This window comes from Phalacrocorax aristotelis, chromosome 10 (assembly GCF_949628215.1).
Source record: "Phalacrocorax aristotelis chromosome 10, bGulAri2.1, whole genome shotgun sequence".
NCBI classification, from domain to species: domain Eukaryota; kingdom Metazoa; phylum Chordata; class Aves; order Suliformes; family Phalacrocoracidae; genus Phalacrocorax; species Phalacrocorax aristotelis.
In genome coordinates, this window is record NC_134285.1 from 22,478,857 (window position 1) to 22,497,897 (window position 19,041).

The 19,041-nt window shown below is 36.9% G+C and overlaps 1 protein-coding gene across 5 annotated transcripts in view; it reads right to left on the reverse strand.

Annotated features, from left to right (window-relative positions):
* The window catches only part of SIPA1L1 (signal induced proliferation associated 1 like 1), a 232,340-nt gene that overhangs the window by 188,558 nt on the left and 24,741 nt on the right, over positions 1–19,041 (reverse strand). The window lies entirely within an intron of this gene.

The window sequence follows — 19,041 nt, forward strand, 5'->3', positions numbered from 1 at the left end:
CCCCTGAGTTTTCAAGCTCCCATCATGACAGAGAACTGTGATTCCCTCTTCCCGCAGTGTCTTCATTGCTTATTTCTACCACCCTCTCTTGGAAAAGACATTAAAAACAAAAACAAACTGAAAGACATATCAGTTAAATCCACACACACCCCCCTAAAAAGGGGAACTCAAATAAACTCAAGCCAGATTACCTAACAGTTCACTATCACCCCAAGCTGCAATCTGAGAGACAACTTCTGTCCCCTCCACACCCCGTCCTTCTGGGTTACCTCTCTGCTGGCTTACCTGACCTGTACTGTGTCAAGTCAGACACAGGCTAACACCGTGAGGAGGGAGGAATGGGGAAAGATGAGGTACTGGAGTAGTTATGGATGGGGTTTCTAATTATCTCCAACTAACAAGCCAAATTATGAGGAAACATATATATATATGCCTCTCTGATATCACTTAAAAGTAAAACCTGACAGACTCCACGATGCACATAACCCTTAAAGGAGGAAACCAATGCATACAACACACACACAGAGGGTTAAAAAAAAAGTTTATAAAAGAGCAAGCAGCAACGTTTTTTTCCAAATCAGAAAGTTAAAACTGCACAAGCCCAAATTCCATAGGAGTTTTCTGAAAGGTCATCTTTAAAACAAAAAATTTCTGACTTACGTTCAGAGGGCACAAACGCAATGTTTCCCAGACTCCACTGAGTCTCAGGCTTTTGTTCTGATAGTAGCTTCAACGGAGTAGCACTCAGGGCTTGGATTTTAGTAAGAGATTCATTTTTTAAATTATGACAATATTATTACATTTCAATTTCAGAAAACAGCAAAAGACTACAAGATTAAATAAAAAGAAGTAACGAATTTTCCAACTGGGCCCAAGAAAGTTTCTAACCGTGAAGAAGAAAACTGGCACATTAAAATTGTATCAATACTACCCATGTTGCTCATGAGGAAAATCTAATATTTTCCTGTTAATGTGTAATAAACATTTCATTTTTAAAAAGCCTGTTTGGCATTATTTGGTACACATGAATTTTGGCCCATGAAACTGCTCAAGTTTACAAGGAAGCATGCCTTTCAGTATAAACAATTCAGTTTTATAACCTTATTACTTTTCATTATTACACAAGAAGCGTTAAACCTTCTGTTGCATCTTACTGGTTTTGTTCTCTGGCATTGCCCCAAGACATCGCCACTGCCCAAACTGAAGTTTGTTGTCGTTTACCAAGTAGCTGACACACACAGATCTCATTTTCTCCTACCATTTTATCAAATAAGTAGCTTATGTTCCACATCATGAAGGGAAAAAGAAGTGCAAATACTCCAAAGCAAATTTTACCTTAAAGTTGCCAAAACTGAATAATTTTCATTGTATTTCCATTTCCATTGTATGTCCATTGTCTTACTTCTGCTTAACCTGGACTTAACCCATCCAAAAATAATTGCAACTCATTTGTTTTTGTGTGGTACATAATTATTTTGTTACGCTAACGTCAGCTAGATTTAAGCAATATTGACTATATTAATTGACGAAACTCAACATTTAAATTACAGCACTGTATCTCTGGTAGTTAACTAAATAAAGCTTGTCTGAAAACTTTTTCGGTTTTGATTGTTTCCCAGAAAAGGAAAAAGCACTGAGCAAGGAAGCCAAGAATTACAGTGTAAATGAACAGGTTGATAAAGTATTTTAGTTTCACATAATTTATTATCGTTACAGTTTAAAAAAAAATAGCAAGAGTCAGGAAGAAAGTAGAAAGCTAACTCAATGAAATGGTAAGTGATAAACTTCTAATTGTCTCTTGGCCACCAGCCTCTGAGCTTTGGCACCAGTGACAATTGTACAATGACTTGAAATGTGGGTTGTTAATTACTCTTGGTCTCTGTATACAACAATTTCAACATATCAGCCCAATCTTTCATCAAGAATTAATATGCCTTTTCTTTCCTGTAATTACTGTAAACATTGTCCTGCCACTGACCAAGATCTCCTTACCATAGAAAACCTATATATTTTCACAGAGCACACTCTGCTTTTCAATTCCACCAGGAGTAGACTGAGTCCATTACAGCTGAATGTACTTTTTGTTAAGAAAAAGCAGACCATGTCCTACAGCAACAAAGGAAAAATTTTAAATGGATTAAAATGTGAAGCTACCCTGGAATCCTTTTTCACCTCCACCTGAAAGAAATCTACAACCCCCTCAACACATTAACTGTGTAGGCAATAAGAATGATAGCATAGCAGGAACAGCAGGTCTTGGCAGTGTGTTACTATTATAATGGTTTTAAGGAAAGCTTGGAGCTCATGCAAGAGAAGAAACCCTGTTGCTGCTGATGCCCTCTTGTCACAACCCTAAAGAAAAAAAAAATATTCTGACCACAAAGCCTTCTTTACAAGAGTTCAAGCCATGCCTTTACAGTCTAATTTACCTCCACTTTCCTCATACTCTCCTCCTTTTTTGTTGCATTTTCCATTTAATTTTTTGTAGTTACTTAAATTCTTGTTTCACCACTCATTTTCCTTGTTAAGAAAAGTGTTTATTCCACATTGTATTTATTGGATAGATATGAGTATATATGTATATGAGTATATAGACACATATATGAATATGGACATCTAGGAATAAATATCTTCGAAACAAGCAGAAAAGTGTCTTACATCTTTTCCATACCATACAGGCCTGCAGAAGTATTGCCAGATACATAGAGTGTAACGGAGTCTTATCCTCAAAAAAAAAAAGTGTAATGGTGTGTCTTCCAGCTAAATGGTCTCTTGCATACTAAATTTATTTTTAACTATTTTAAGTGCTATTAACACACTGAAGAAAGAGTGCAGTCAAACCTAAAATGCCAATGAAACATTTTCACACACGTATATAAGTCTAATACTGTAACTTAGACTTTTGTGAACTTAATCATGTGGCCAAACTACATTCTACAACTGCCTAACCAGCCTCCACTTCAACCACAATACGTGCTTAGATGACAGGATTTCTACCCTTAGCCTCAGCCCCTCTGAGAAACAGTCTGTGAAACTGTGCCACTGTAATGGAGCTGAATGTTTAGCAACCAAACTAAAATTTTCTTTGTCTGAAGTGAAGTGCATTTTGATGTACTAAGGAAGAAGGTGAAGGGTTTGGTTTGGGGTTTTTTTTCTGCTTTTCAAGAAGCTCATATACTTGAGCTGTCTCATTTCTTCACCCACTACAAAGGCATTGTTTAAATACAATATAAAAAGTAATATTGTATGTTTCTCAAAAACACAATGGCAAATTTCTTGGAGAAAGCAAGAATTTATTGTTCAGTGGCACCAACTTCGGATGTAAAATTATTAAAAACAAGACCTTTTGGGAATAAGTTAATACTTCTACCAAAGCTACCTGTTTCTTCTCTCAAACTACACCAATGACAACTTTTGAAGTCAAGAGCCTCCTGCTCATCACAAGCCTCCCACATGTAAGCTCCCATAAGAGGACAGTTCCCCATTATTACTGTTTTTCATTCTATTCCAGCATTACTGCTGACAAAAAATGCTAGCATGCATGTTAAATGCTTGCTAGCCTTCTACATTCAGCTGAAAAACCATGTGTTACTTCAAGTTCTCAGAACTCTTGCTGAGGGAAGTACCCCATGGTCATCACCTTGGTAGGTAAGTTTCTAACCTCTCCCACAGGCTTCTGCCTGCAGCATATTATTTGCACCCACCGGGCTACACCCCCCCCCCCTTTTTTTTTTTTAAAAAAGTACAAAAAAATTTGAAACAGAAGTTCTTCAGGAAGAATTCCACCTAGTGCTCTTATTTCAGATGGCACATTTAACAAATCCACTTCACTGCCCTGTGGCACGCGATGGATGGCAGAGCAGCCATCTCCATTTGCCTGCTGCTTTCCTGCTGGCAGGCTTCCGCAGCACAGTGTCCTTGCCCCTCCCAAGCAAGTCTTTCCACTACACCCCCAAGAAGTTTCCTACCAAATTCCAGCCCAGGTTCTGTCACCCACAGCCACCAGCTCCTCAGATGAGCCTGCTTAGGAACTCCTTTTCTGATGCAAAAATAAAGCTAGGTACATGTTAAAGGTAAAAGCAACTAAAAAACTCCAGCCAAGAGGTTACCATGGTAAATAAAGATCAAAAAATTGGGGCAGGGGGGCAGTCCAGGAATCAGTATCTGAGGTTCAAAACCAATATCCACTCAATTTTAAGCTTAGAGGGGTAGAACACTGCTCTACATTTTTATGAAGTTAAGCAACTGGTACTGTAAAGTCTGTAAACAATTTCACCACTTACTGGTGCCTTTAGAAAAAGAAAAGGGAACACAAAAAGGCAATATGTTTTCATGGACTGAGTTGCTACACACCAGCTGCAAATGCTGGTAAAAGCAGAATGTGACAAAAGCATTAAATATAAAAAAAGCCCCACTAGCCAAAACTGCACACAGATGCCCTACACTTTTTCTTCCTTTTTTTTTTTTTAAAGTAGATATGCTTCTTTCTTGTTTTGTTATTCTTTTGGGGGAGCTAAAGATTAGGGGGAAGCAGCAGAAATAATGTTTAAATGTAAACACAGCATTTGAAAAAGAACAAAGCCTTAAGTTTTCACAATGCTGTGAGAACTCCATTGCCAACTCTTCTCCTCCTACCCTCTATTATTCTGTGTGATATAATCACATATTACATACAGTCATTAATCAAAAGCTTCTCAAAGCTTTTCACAAACATCTACTTAGGCCTTATAAAAGAAATACTAGTTTTCCATCTTTCCAAATAAAGACGACTCACAGACAAGGACCTGATCCAAGACAACGCCATGTCTCGACCAGAACCTGTGTATCTATTCCTCGCCGCTGTGGTACCCAGTGCTCACCTGGGTGTTCTTTCTGGTCTCCCTCAGAGAGCTCTAAAACCATTTACCATATACATTTGAACATACACTTTAAAACTGTTTACCAGACCAATCTAACTGCAGAGCAACTGTTCTTCAAATAAGCTGCAGGGTTCTCTTTGTATTAGGACCAAAGCATATTACCCAAAGCATTCTAATTACATCTGAACACCAGTGCTGCTAAAAACCAGTCTGGCTAAAACAAGCTCTGGAGCCCAGGAATGCACGTTAAGATTTGCAGGAACTGAACGTGCCTCAAAGGACATTAGCTTGATTTGAAAAGAAAGTTAAGCTTTCAGCCCCCTCCTTTCCTTGAAAACACACTGCAATGAAGACACGTCTGTACAACAAACAAACCCAGGCTCCACTTCAGCAATATTCTGATGAATATTGGGGACCTTTAAAGGTCCCTTGCAACCCAAGCCATTCTATGAACCCTTTTAATATTAATCAATTTACATTACATAAAATGAATAATTAGGAACATCAAATCCATCCCCTGCATGTGAAAACAGTAGGAGACAAAGGTTGTATTTTGAAAACAAGGCACTTTGCTGTCTTCCTTAGACATGCTGTTGTCACCTCTGCATATAATACAAGCAACCTTGTTTGTCATGTTGTGCCCTACAGAGCAGACATTTGAAGGAGAACCTACTCAAGGCAGAAAAGAGGAGTAAAAATCTAACAAAACCAAACCTGGCAAGCAAATCCAGGTCCCCGACAAACTTGTTTTGTACATGGTCAGCTTAAGTCGAGATATTAATATCCCAAACTACTTGATTACAGCCAAGGATGACACGAGTGAGACCTAACTTACTCAGGGCAAAATCAGCCAGGCAGGTTAGGCAAAGAGGCAAGCCAGCCTATCTTAGATAGCCAGGACTCGCACAATCCCTGCGGCTGAAACTGGGAAGATGGGCAGGGGGAACTATTTGGTGGTGGGATAAGCACAGGGCCTTTTTCAAAGCCACCTTTGGTCTGTCTCAAAATGGTGGTTTTCTCTAAGAATTAGGGAAGTTATACTGCGATGGCATGCACCAACAGGTGTAGACATCTTTCTCACCTGCACAAAAGGTATAACATGAATTGTAGGGTAACACTAATGAAAATAGCCAATACTTGAAACCACATCATCCCTCCCATCTTCATAAAATTTTCCCAAGACAGGCAGAAAGTAGTTCCTAATAAAGCTTTTTATAGACAAACTCTCCTTTTCACCATTCTATAGTGTTTTATACTTTTAAAAGAACCACATGTCTGAAAGTAATTTACTAGATATTAAACTTAAAATTAAAAGGCAACACCCTTTTCTTTATGGTGTCTGACAAAGAAGATGAACAAATTAATAAAACTAAAAAACACATAATAAATTTTACAACATCCATTACACTATAGTCCAAGCTATTATTAAATAGCTAGCACTGCAGCTGAAGATGCAATATGCCACCTGAGTCTAGAAATACTTCTTATAATATATCAAAATGCAGTTAACACATGATACGACATGAGAAACCCAAGGAAACAAGAAACATTTATGAATACAAGCGTCTCTGAACAAGCCTAAGCATCCAAACCTTATTTCACTCCTCACTGCTCCTTATCCAGAGTCTCATAATACCCGTAGAAAATGCATTCAATTATGAGTGAGCTACTATGCAAAAGCAAACCTCTTGCCTCCAGTTCCAAAATAAGCAGTAGCTAAACTGAGACACAAAACTGAATTCCTAATGCAACAGTGCATTCAGCACCAGTGACTGAGCACATTTCACTGCCATTTTTTAAAATAAGAATACTATGTTCAATAATCCAGTTGTGAGCATCTGCACCATCTTCACAGCAGCACTCAATTCTACACTCTGGAAAATTATTTTTAGCATATTCATTTAGAAATCATCCCTATCTTTTCTATTTCACAGCCCAATAACGTGCTTTTCTGTATCAACCACAAGACTTGGTTATCTAAAGGGCTCAACAAACCAACCAGCAATTTACTTTTTTCTAAAGTGACTTTACTTTTTTTTTTTTTTAAATGAATACGAATATTAAGAGAGACTAAGTCAAGTTCCACTTCATAATTACTCATTTCTATGAACATGTGTTGACATTTTTCAGCATATGGCCATTTTTTCTAAAGCAGAATCTCAAGTTAAATTTCACATAAGTGACTTAAACTGTTTCCCAGCACTCATGCTTTACTCTTATCTCTACCAGACACAGGACTGCAAGATTTCCTGATAACCACCCACTTGGAAGCAAGGGATAGAGAAACCAACACAAACCCAGAGACATTCTGCCATTCTTACTTTCCAAATGAGCATAGCTGGTGCCTAAAAGAAGCTCTACTGAATAGCCTGATCACTTTTTTTTTTTTAAAAAAAGTACACACAGGAAAGGAGGAGGATGCACATCCAGTACTGCCAGAACACTGTTGCACCCACTTGTCCTGGTCACCTCAGCAGTCTCCTTCCCTTAACCATACTTACATATTGTGACTTTTTCTCTGCTTTACACCTTTCTTTCCGCAGCCTATGTGTGCCCATTCTAAACACCTCCCCCAAGTCTAACACACTACTCATTTCAGAAGTATCTACTAAACCTCACATTTACTTCTAGTTTTAGTATAGCTCTCATTTCAAATCATCTGTAATGAGGAACAGTCCAATAACTCACTATCATCAAATCTTTTTATTGTAAGATAAAAAGCATGAGAATATTAAATGCAATGGCAATCACAAAATTGACAAGCAAGTATGGCAATCCACAAATCTAAACAAATACAGGACATCCTTTCCATAAGGAAGCCAAGGAACAAACAAGTTACACAATGCATTTTATAAACAGCAACATCTACTGTTTAGTGAAGGCGTAATACAGTAATATTTTACAGAGGTGTAACAAGCAAAACAAAACACCAAACAGGAATATGAAGAAAATAAAGAATTAAATATGCAGAAAATGCTGTGCGCCTTTCAAAAGTGATTAGAATTTTGATACAATTCTTCTACATTACTTTTACCTGAATACAATCCCTCAAAAATACACTGTCATCATCACAAAACAGGAGACCCCTTTCGGGATTATATGCTGTGCTTACCACTGGTTCGAAATGAAAAACAAACTTTTTTGTTTTTTACTTCAATTGCGTAGGCCCTAACAGCGATACAACTTTTTTTGTCTTAGGGATCTTTTAAATCAAAAAATACACTAACTTGTCACAGTTCTCTGCTTTCTGGAAATAATGTTCAGACACAGAAAGGAAGTTGATGCAACAAAACTGCAGAAAATAGTTCAGATTGTTTTTATAAAGGAGAAAAAGGAAGGAAGGAAAAAAGCTATTCAGGGTTTGGAAGCTTTTTCTAAACAGAATTCAGAATACAGTTGAACTACACAGACCTAATTTTTATATAGCTAGATTATTTTACCATATTAAGAAGATATGCAAAAGCAAAATTCTGACACCATAAGGAGTAAAACACTGAAGTTTCACAACTGCATTAGGACCATCCAACACTGCCTGGCAGAAGATGCTGTGTCTCAGCCACACAATCTCAACCCTCCCTTGTATCCACACTAGTATGTAGCAAGCAGCAAGTTGGATCACTTTGGTGCTGTGGATGAGAAGCAAAAAAAAAAATCCAAAAGAAGTCAAAAAAATAAAATCTGTGCAGATCCATGAGCAGATCTGATTCACTGTCTCCATGACAATATATTAGTACTACTGAAAAAAGGCAAGTAGAATGCTTCAGCAGAAAAACAGTATGTAGCAGCAGTGCAATTTTAGGTTGCCTATACCATGAAGCCTCACCTTACGCGTGGGATCCTGTTTTATCTTTGGCTGAAACCAAAACTACGCAGGGCATTCTCCAACTGCACATGCTGTGGAGTTGCCTTTTGAACACGATGCACATTCAAAGAAGGTCTGGAATCAGTCAGTTCTGTAACCTACCTACCACAAAGATCAGATCTCATTTTCAATACAGGTCAGCAACTTAATTTTAGGACTCTTCACCAAATTTTAGCTAAATTACTTTTTTTGCTCATGGTTTCAGAACAATAGGTTTCCACTAGGAAAATCAGAATCTTGGAAAACTATGTAGTAGGAAATAGGATATTTAATGAAAACATATCCTCAGACATTTCAAATCCCATTGCATTCATGAAATAACTTACACAATTTGCCCATCACCCCATCTTTTGCGCTCACAAACTGTAAGTGCATTTACAACCACGACAAAACTTTGGCTCAAGGAACACAATCACTTTAGTATTATTCCCTCCTGAGATAGGAAACCAAATGCTCAATTATAAAGCATCTAATAACTCTAAAATTCTACTTAAAGACAGTAGCCAAAGAACTTAATAGAACTAGATAACATTCACTTTCAAAATTTCCTGCTTGATCAGCACGCTAATGAAAAGTCCTTTTTTTTTTTTTTTTTTAAAACAACCCACAAATTTCAAAATGTTTTGGAAAAGTGTCTACATGCAAAGAAACATCAAGCAACTGTTTGCTTTTATTTTTCGGCATTTCTATACTGAAAGACTAACTTATTTAATTATTTTTTAAAAAAATAACAGACTCGATAATACTGTTTTTTCCTTTCACTTTTTGCGGTTTAATCCTGGCATCAAAAAATTTCATCCAAAAGGATGGCATTCGTGCTGCCAACCCACATACGCTTCTTGGCAGGCTACAAAGGAGTCAGTGCTCCTCACAAGGCAGCTCTGTGCTACATGGTGGCTGATGCCAGTAAAATATTGCCCCAAAGTGAAGTCTAGTACATAAAATATATGCAAGCATCAGAATTCATACTCTGAAAATTCATTTCTCTTAATGAGTAACTGAAGCCTTCAAAGGCCTTGTAACTCAAAAGAAAGAATTTACAGAGTTTGTATCACCCTGCACTTCAATTTTATCTGGGAAAAAAACACTAAAGGATGGAGAAAATACAAAAACCACTCATGGACAGGATGAGCAAAAATAGCTTGAAGATTCCAGTGGAAGATATTTCTCTTTCACATGCCTTTAAGTAATTATTGCTTTCAAAGCTCTCTGTCTATCCTTTGACATTGGAAACAGATGAGGAATTGTATCTTGAGCAGAAAGACCGGTTCATAAAAAGGATAAAAAGAACTGCACTGGAGATCTGTCCATTAATTTTTTTCCCTTATAAATGCATAGTAAGTGATAAAAGTTTTTCAGTTCAGCTCATCTTTTGCAGGGTAACATACTTCTAATAGGAACATTAGTAGCAGTGTATAGAAACATTAAATGAAACACAGTAAGAGGCACACCATCTTCTATTCCCTGAAATCCAGTACTTCCATGTAGCTGCAAGCTTAACTATTAAACGGACTTTGCTACTCAACATTTCTATGAGCAGATACTATTTTCAGGAACTAACAGACTGGTTTGATGAAATAGACTCATAATCCAAATAAGAGTAAATAACTTTTATAGATACAGTATGCAGCAACTCTCTTCTAGAGTATGAAGACCATAAGCACCCTGAAACATGCATATACACATATATAAAATACATAGTTATGTATGTTTATAATAATATACATGGTTATAATGATGTAGAAGCTGGTCTCGGTGGAATAATGTTTAGCAAGTGAACCAAGGTCTCACATTGTTTTGCATTACTTCTTTTTCCTATAATTCTGCTAGAAGCTGGTAGGAAAAAAAAAGCCCACATTCTCTTTGTTAACTGAACTTTGCTGTTTTAAATTCATAGCTGGTTTTTATGCACCTATAAGATAACTGAATCTGGATCAAACTATTTGACTCTACAGTGCAAAGTAAAAAAAAAATTTGCCATGCAAAATGTAGGACTGTGTTCCCCCCAAAGAGAAGCCAGTCAGTTATAAACTAGGGCAATAAATGAAAGCCCAAAGTATACACTCACAGGCAGCACAGTTGTATGACACATTAACACAGTCTTCTGCTTGTTATCCACATAGAACTCTCATCAACTCAAAACCTCCTTGTGTAAATATCCATATATTTGCATGCAATTATTCTGTGGCAGTAAGTGGACTTAAAAGGTCATAACACTTTTTTGAAAGATCAGTTTTCTGCTTATGGGTTATGTTTTTAAAGTAGTGAATGGCATCAATAAAATAAAAGTTATTTGGCAAAATATAAGACATTAATCAGAGCAAATGTACAATTGTAAATAAAAATCACTATAACAAATCATTCAACTATTTGCATACTCAAGATTAAAAGATGTTTAAAAATTCTCCCTCAGAAATAAGAAAAACTTTTTGCAAGGCTGTTAGTTACAGCCATTTCAAAGCTTCAGATAAAACCTCTCCTACACTAGAAACGCAAAGGCTGAAACAAGAACCAAGTCTAAAATTGGAATTACCACCATTACTGATCTCAACATAATTTGTTATGGAGTGTAACAAAAATAACAACATAAGTAATCTTTGGCCATATAGCACCATTCTACATTAACTGGTCACGGCAACAGTTTTGCTTTTAAATCCATCTGACAGTGAAAGCTTTCCAGAAATATGAGAATACAATGCTGCTTTCTTTTCTTAGTACAGTATATAGATGAGACCTTAAAATATCAGAGCTGTTCCTGATTATCAGTGGAGATGAAGAGTCATGTATGCTTAGCAGGCTTCAAGTTATGATTTTTACATGTTTATATGTCTTTTAATAAGGGGACTACTTCAAAACTGTTTTAAGAAAAAACACGCTATTTTCTGTTTTACCAACTTCCCAATTTCAGAATTTTATAAGCTATCCCTAAAATTTAATATGTAGTTTTAAAAGATAAAAATGCTTATACTAAATCTTTCAACCTCACTAGCCAACTGCAACTGGCCAAGGGAAGTTCAGAAATAGGACCGTTCATTAAATACTGTTCTGCACCAGGCAGCCCACAGAGTTTCAACTCCAATGCTAAACCCCATGTAGTTTCAACTGCCATGATCACATACCTAGTGAGGCTTGGTCTTATTCACAATTAAACATGTACATACATTATATTTATTTGTTTTCCTGAATGTGTCAGTGATGCCTCAGACTACCAGGATTCATTTCAAAATATTTTTATTGCCAAATCCATTAACTAATGTCTTCCTCATCTACAAATGCTTGCTAAAACTTCTTTATTGGCACACAAGACTCCAAATGCTACAAAAAGTCTTCTTGAATATAGTTTCAAAATCAGGATTTTGTTTTATTATTGCAGCCCATTACACACAGTAACATGGCATACTGAAATAATACTGCTTCTGTTTTTAAAACTCAGATTATTGTAGAAGCGTAATGGAAATTACTTACATTAAGCTAATTCCAATAAAGAGAAATACATTTAAGTTGTTCTTTTATCAGAGAAGAACTACTATAGAACTATGGTTTCAATTCTTTTTAATGTAGGTTAGTCATATCACACTCTACTTCTTCCCCCAATGTTTAACAAAAAATAAATAGCAGAAAAGTAGTACTGCTATTTATAACATGGGGGGAGGTTTTGCATATGAAAATACAGTAAATATTTAGTCAATAATAGTAGGGCTTTACTCAAAATCCAGGAATAGCACGTAACTTCTTAAGTTTCATATTCTCCCAGATTACCAAAAGCTGCTCTGTTTCAAGAAATAATTGTAGCCAGGTAATTTGGAAGGACCATTTCACCTCCCAGTAACTTCCTGGCTGAAGTAAATAATTCACAGACTATCCTTACAGATTATTTTCAGTTCCTTATGGACAGCTTGCAGTTTATGGTCAGCTCGCTGTTTACACGTCACCTCCCTGTTCACAAGTTGTGAAGACTAACAATTCGTATCAGCACAGCAAGTTAGCAGCAATGAATATCTTACAAGAACCTTGTAAGCATCAATTTCAAAATAAAAGGTAGATACAAGACAGCTAGTATTTAATTACAGAAATGTACCTGTAAAAGTTTTTTGGTAGATGGTTTTTCTTTTCCACACTTTCTTAATAATAAAATATTCAAGTCTCATGGATAGATTTATCATTTACCAGCAGACCACCTCATCTATAACAGCTGAGGCAGATTCTTAGATGCTGAAACCACCAACCCTTCTAAACTACCATCTGTTGAACTACAGCAGAATCCCAGGACCTACCTGGGTATGGAATGTCTAAAGTAGTAAAGGACAAGCAGTAACCAAAACATAAAAGCAGGTAAACTGAAGGCATTCAAGTGCACAGAAGAAAGACATCCAGTTATACTGTTTCCGACCTTCTTCAGGCTTCAGACAGAACCACATTTGCCACTTTACAGCAGTTCTATGAGCTGGCACATTTTTATGGGAACTGCCATTTTTTTTGATGGCAGATCAAGGACTAGAACACAGAAGTTTGACTGACCCCTTATAGCAGCAAAACACTTCAGAAATAAAACTGTATGCTTGCTGACTATCTGCAACAATTTGGGATAAGAATTCATTTCAAGGTAACATGACTGGTAAAAGAAACACCACAGGAACCTATAGAACGATGGAAGAACGATTAGTATATTACAAAAGATCTCCTTATTCTACTACTGAGCAATAATTATGTTGGGGAACACATCCTGAGAAAACAACAATTACGTATTCTCTCCATCAGGTGCTATTTTCTAACTATAAAAGCACCTAGAAAGAAAAGACTAGATGCTTTTGTAGAAAGCAATGACCACAAAAGAAAAAAAGGTCATTATTTGGGTACAACTAAAAGCAGTAAGTGTCCTTGTTATTCCCATGATTTCATGCCCAAGAACAGGCCAGAAAAGAGGATTTTCTCTTTGTGTATACCAACATGAAACTTCGGAGGGTTTGTTCGGCTTATCTTGTAGTCATTTAATTTTTTTCTGCAATACAAAAGAACAGACTTCTCTCAGAAGTATCACTGAGCTTCATACTGTACTTGCAATTAGTTTTCAAAAACAAAATGAACTTAGAACATTATAATCCATGAAACACTAATTACATTAGGATTGTTACATGATTTTCCAGAATATCATTCTAGAATTAACATATATCACTTGAGACGCTGTCAGAAACCGTTTTGTTCGTGTACTACTGCACAAGTACTGTATTTGGTATTTTGCCACCCCAGAACCCAGCCAGAGATGTCATTTTTTATGTGTTATTTGGAAGTCTCAAAGAAATACTTCTAAAGGCGCACAGACTAGAATTATTCTGAGCATCTTCCCCTTGCTATCTGAAATGTAACATGATGCCTCTCAGATATCCTCAAAACCTAGTGCAAATGATTATTTCACATTACCATACTGGCTCTCAAAGAATGCATACTAGCTACCTCTCTACATAGCACAGCTCTGACTATCAGCCAGTTACTGACAGGTCTAAAATACACCTGTGTATCTGCAGCATATTGATTTATCCAGCGGGCGAGGGGGTGAGGAGGAACCTTCAGGGAAGGCAGCACCCTGGGAGACCTCCCCGCTGCCTGAGCACAGGGAACAGGCACAAAGAGCTGCCTCAGCTGTATCACAGTACTACACACACAGTTAAACTTAATTGCAGTCGCATATTTTATTCAACAGTTTAAAGTGTTCAAACAAAAGAATCTGTTACACAAAGCTGAGATTTAAATACTTGTTCCTTTTAGAAACTTCATTAAATCAGCTTCTTATTACACAGCAACCATGAGGAACTGTTTACAATATATTAAAAATGCACCTTCATAAGTGTAGCAAACAAGTCAGGGCGTGGTTGCCTCACAACTGGCAGGGAACGTGTGTCTTTCAAATATTTCCAGTTCTACTGTGCAGCAGAGCTTGGGTTTAAGGCAGCATAAAGCAACAGGTTAAAACGCATTCAGAGTTATCTCATGCCATTGCCACAACTACAAGGTGTGCCTTTTGGCTCTGCTAGAGTTACTCTTTATTATTCATCTTACTTTACTCGCCTGTTCAAAGCAAAACATCATCTTTCTTTACAATAAGGAATAAAGCACTCCAATTTTCATAAAGAGAAGTCCAACCATTTAGGATTTGCTAAAGACAATGAGCACAAAAAGATTATTCAATGCAATACATCTGAAAAGTTCGAGAATACACATGGAAGTTTAGAAACTCTCAGCAAGGTGTCTCACCAAAGGGTCTTAAATAAATCAAATTCTTACAGGATGAGACACAGAAAAATTACCTGGAAATTATAATCAATCAACAAACACCAAGTGGGAGATAAGCTGAAGCAATAAGTTGTTTTAAATGGTGACCAGGGGACAGAAAAAGAAGGGAAGAGGTTATCGGTGCATCATCTTTTCTCAAGCATCTACACTTGGGCCTATGCTCATGAACATATGCATCAGCACAGAGTAAACTGACAGATACAGGAACTTTGGTAACCTTTGCAAAGCTAAAAAGTTTGAGATTCAGATTCAGAATTTGTCAGAATAATGGATATTTCACTGAAAGTATCACCTTTACACCATCAAAACACAAGTGAAAAGAATTGGGATATTTTAGAAAGGAAAACAAAACAGACATTGTCACCACATACCATTACAGTTGTTCTTGACTACTGTTTGTGACCCACTTTTTGTACAAAAAGATAATGAACTTGATAAAAAGTGCCAAACAGAGATACAACACAGCGTCTATACAAACAAAACTTATGGACAATTATGGCCCTAGATGGACTTTTAAAAATAAAATTAAAAAAGAGACAGCTGAAGTCATGAACACAAGCAGGAAATAGTTTTCCATGGTATACAAGGACTGGTGAAATCCTAGCAAGAAAAATTTCTTTCTAAATTCTGATTAAGAGCCATCTTCTTCTCCACAATATGTAATTGTGACCACAGGACAACATCAAGGTCAGAATTATAGTTCGATTCAAGAAGCGAATCCATGGAAAATCAGGCACTTTAATATAACACCCCAAATCTGTCATCTCCAATGCTGGCAGTCATGAAGCTAGTAGAACACTGTAAAAATAACTGCTTGTAATATACTGTTTCTTACATTTTCTTCCTCATGTTAGAAAAAAAAAAAAAGGGGTCAGGGGAAGCTGTGAAGTACAGTTTTAGCAGTATCTAAGGCTTAGATTTAACAGTCCCCTAAAATGATACATGTAAAACAGTTTTGACTAAGCACCTAAGTCACTCTCAGATTACCAAAAGAAGTGTTGTTCTCTCATTTTTCAGTACCTATGCTATTCAGCATTTCCTGAATGCTACCAGGTCTTTCTCTTAATAAAGCAAAGTTTTCTAGCCACCATTTGGGGCAGGGGAGGGGTGTGGAATGTCACAAGGGCTGTGAGTCACCTGAAACTACAGACTAGCAACCAAAGATGAACAACATACCTCATTAAGGAGCCCCTACAAACCTGAAAGAAATCCCACGCATTCCTGTATCATCAGAAGATTCGTATTAGCTTGAACTATGCATTTAATAAAAAATTTAAAAAAAGAAATTCTTAAAATAAAGCCTGGGATACTGACAAGAAGTTAGATTCTTTTTTATGTCCCAAGCTTTCAACTGCTCAAGGCTTGCATTCAATCCTTATAAACATCTCTTATTTGTAAAGCACATAATTTAAGATTATGCAATTGCACTATGGCTGCCCCAAAATATTATGTGCTGAAAGCACCAGAGTGTTTATGGATGAAGCTTGCCAAACAATCATTCCATCAAAACCACAACTCAACCACTACTTAAGCTAAACTTGTTCCAACTAGACTGAAATACTGATGTAAAGTATAATGTTCATACTGAGTTAAAAAAAAAATCCGGGAAAACAAAAACAACACACCTGTTGGAATGCAATCTGCCATGCACAGAGCCAGCAGTGACACCCCTGCCATCGTAATACAGATTTGAAGAAGAGGAAAAAAAGGCAGAACAATAAGTTTCATTACGGAAACACAGAAAATTCATAAATACCTCAGACTATTGATATTGTTTAGGTGACTTTTTTCCCCTCCCCCCTCTCAGAACTGCACTCAGAAATTAAAGGAGTGATGCACCCCCAACGGGAAAAAAAAAAAGGGGGGGGACACACCAAGGAATCTGTCACCTATAGACTTCAAATACAGCTTAAAACATAACGACATTATTCTCAAACAGCTGCTAATTGCGTAAAGAAAAGATTTTGTTAGTTTCTAGTGTCCAAAAATGACCCACAGCAGCCTCAATTAACATCCTCATTGCAGAAGGATATAAAATCAAAAGAATTAGGTAAGAACTGTTGTGGCTGTGAATTCTCTCAGAACAAGACAGCAGCTGCACTATACTCAAAGTTGCATTTGTTACAACCTATGTTCTTTTTGTTTTACAAGTAGAAGTTATACCAGCTTTGAGATTTTCAGATAAGAGATTTCCTTTTCCACTTCGATTAGCTACTCTTTAAAAATATATTTACTAGCTTTGCTGGTCTTTCAGAGAAGGCAACATATAAAGACCCAGAAACACCTGAAGTCACAACACTATTTTTAGAATGTGGTTTGATGAGCAAATCTTTTGGTGCAGCTTCTTGCCTTCTACTGCCTTCTCAATAGTGCAAGCATGTACGAGATGGAGGAGACACAGCAAAACTACTCAATGACTTGTGCAGCAGTGACGTGCCTGGGAGGGAGGCCCTGAAGCAGAATCTAGCAGAGAGCAGAAAGCCAGTTCCATAAGCTCTCACCATCAGTAAAACAGGCCAGTCACAATGCAGTTTCAGGTGTAGATCCGACATGTAAGGCACCCTAGTTCATTGTTAAGTATATTTCTAGGGTGTCAAACAGATTTGGGAGACACATCTCTCAAAAATCAAAACAGCGAAGGAGTGAAATCCTGCCTCCAAAACCTGCGCTTAAGTACGTTTCAGTCTTAGGTGCTTATATGAGCTTAGAGCTTTCAAATAAAAAAAAAAAAAAACCACACACCACCAAAAAAACCCTATATTCTGTCTTAACCACACGTTGCTCCTTTGGGCCCATAAGATTGGCTCACTACCATTCAGAAAAGAAGGCTATTTGGCACACAGTAGATTAACAAGGGATATTTCTGTATAGTTTTGATTACGTAGCAATTACCTAAGAAACTCTGAAAATTCACAAAATACCTTTTTATCAAAAAAACAGTCCAAGCTACAATTAAAGACAAAGTATAAACCATCTTAGGGAAGAAAAACTGAATTCATTACACTGAAGAGCCTAAGTAGTCCCCAAAAGAAGGCACTAAGGAAAGATATTATTAACATTTTTAATAATTTTCTAACCTGCAATGAGCAAAGAGGACCTAAATTATTGTTACATATCTGTAATATCTGTAACTGCACAGTGTATATTAAAGCCACCTTTACTCTTCCTTCAGCTGTCCTTGTTTTAGGAACCATAAAAAAAACCACACCTGCACACAAGCAAATTACTTTCCCCTGCTCCACCACATCATGCACAGAAACTCTTCATGTCTAAAAAGAAAAATTAAGCCAAATCCACATTAGCATTGCAGGAATTACATTTTCCTTGGCAGAAATAAGAGAACTTTAAGGTGTAAAGTCATTGTACTAAGTCAATTTTGCCATAGGATGATCCTTCCTGTCTATCAAGACCCTGCTAAATTCTTACATTTTTTTAAAAAGTCACTCTACTTTTGAGTCCATTAACCACGTAGTGCCCACAAGAACAAAAGGTCAGAAACTGTTACAATGAATCGCCTACAGCTATCAAGGTAAAGAAGTCATGAGAAATAACACAGAAAACCCAGACATGGTTTAACTATTTATACACTGTGGAATGGATCTTCAAAAGAAACAGGTTTTGTTCTCAGCCCACTTCTGTTCAAGCTTCTTCTCAATGTGAGGTTTCTACTGCATGCCAAGAAATTATCAGGCAAAACTTTTAATATCTGACAAGAAAAACAAGCAGCTTTTCAAATTAAACACATTCTAGGATATTTCAAACCCAAAGCAACTCCCTCAAGTTATTCCTCAGTAACAGTTATGACGTCCATACACTAGAACCAGTTTAAAAAATGGTTCAGAGCCAACATGGCACTTCATTTTATTCTTAGATTTCAAAATAAAGAGGCACCAAAAAATTTGGCTCTTTTTCCTCAACAAGCTTAGTGTTCTGCCACCATGTATCTGTACTGTGGAAAGCACTTCATGTCTACCACTATCATGTTCCATGTTCAGAACGATGATATTTCACCTTAGGCTGGAATGGAAGAAG